At 42.2% G+C, this 1,466-nt stretch overlaps 1 pseudogene; it reads right to left on the bottom strand.

The window, feature by feature from the left end:
- Positions 1 to 865: 865 nt before the first annotated feature.
- LOC137097655 (U2 spliceosomal RNA) lies at positions 866 to 995 on the bottom strand (annotated as a pseudogene).
- Positions 996 to 1,466: the final 471 nt, after the last annotated feature.

The raw sequence follows: 1,466 nt of genomic DNA, 5'->3' as shown, positions 1-1,466 counted from the left end.
TGGTGTTTGTGCAGAGATACCTTTCTCCCGAGTCACTCAAGACTTTGCCGACATCCTGAGCTGGAGAACAAATTAACAGAAAGTGCCATGATAGGGTTTGTCCTGCTTGCCAATGATTATAACTTGGCAACAGCATTCTGCCAGTGATTATAACTTAGCAACAGCATTCTGAACCAAACCAAAGTCTCCAGACGGCTTCAAGGACGGCCTGAAATAGAGGCAATTACAGTTATCCAAGTTGGAGAGAAACTTCTGTCCAACATCCTATGAAGCTGAACATTTAGTGTAGACATGAATTCCAAAATAAGGACACTTGACTTGAGGGCATTTTCTCTTACCACCTGAGCTAGACCTGCTGGTATTCTCGAAAACTTAGTTCCATTTTCAGTTTGGCTCTATAACTAACTGTCTCAGTAGACATTACTTAAAAATAATACACAGACATGTGCTTTTCATCTTAAGAACAGACAAGCATCCTGAGCTCTGAGGATGACCTGGGAAGGAATCCCACTGGAGCATTGCAGCGCACCCAAATACCTGGGAATCACTCTGGACCATGCTCTGACCTATAAGAAGCACTGCCTGAATATCAAGCAAAAAGTGGGCCCTTGAAACAATATCATACAAAAGCTGACTGGCACAACCTGGGGATCACAACCAGACACAGTGAAGACATCTGCCCTTGCACTATGCTACTCTGCTGCTGAGTATGCATGCCCAGTGTAGAACACATCTCCCCATGCTAAAACAGTGTATGTGGCTCTTAATTAGACATGGCGCAATATCTCGGGGTGTCTGTGCCCTACACCACTGGAGAAACTATACTATTTAGCTGATACTGCACCATGCGCTGGGAAGTAGCAACCAATAGTGAAAGGGCAAAAGCAGTGACATCTCCGGCCCATCGTCTGTTTGGATATCAGTCAGCACGCCAAAGACTTAAATCAAGAAATAGTTTTCTACACTTGATCTTAGCCAAAAGGCCGAGAAGTGATAGTTTTCTAAGATCTACAAAGACACTCGCTGGAACATCTCAGCAAGTGAGAGTCCAAAAGAGGCAGGAAGAGAAGAGAAGAGCAAACCACGGATCACCTACTACAATGCAACCTGAGCCCTGCCACATGTACAATGGAGGACCTTCTCATGGCAACACAAGTGGCCAGCTACTGGTCAAAGGAAATTTAATAAAATGCCAAGTTTGCAAACTTTGTGTGTGTGTGTTTTAAAATTCAATACAACTGTTTGTTTCACTCCTGACATGATAACTAAAAATAAATAAAATAAATAATACTTGAAAAGAATTAATAGCTATTGTCTTTGTAAAGAACACATTGTGTGTGTGTTTGAACTTTAAAGAAAGGAATAAGTAATATGTTTAGAATTGGAACTACATCTCAGTTGGCTAAAGACACTTGGCACCTGAGGCATAGGACAAACTGATACACCCTTCCTCTTTCGTCAAAAGC

This window comes from Anolis sagrei, chromosome 10 (assembly GCF_037176765.1).
Source record: "Anolis sagrei isolate rAnoSag1 chromosome 10, rAnoSag1.mat, whole genome shotgun sequence".
Lineage (NCBI taxonomy): Eukaryota > Metazoa > Chordata > Lepidosauria > Squamata > Dactyloidae > Anolis > Anolis sagrei.
Note: the sequence above shows the minus strand (reverse complement) of the source record. Positions and strands in the feature narration are given on the sequence as shown.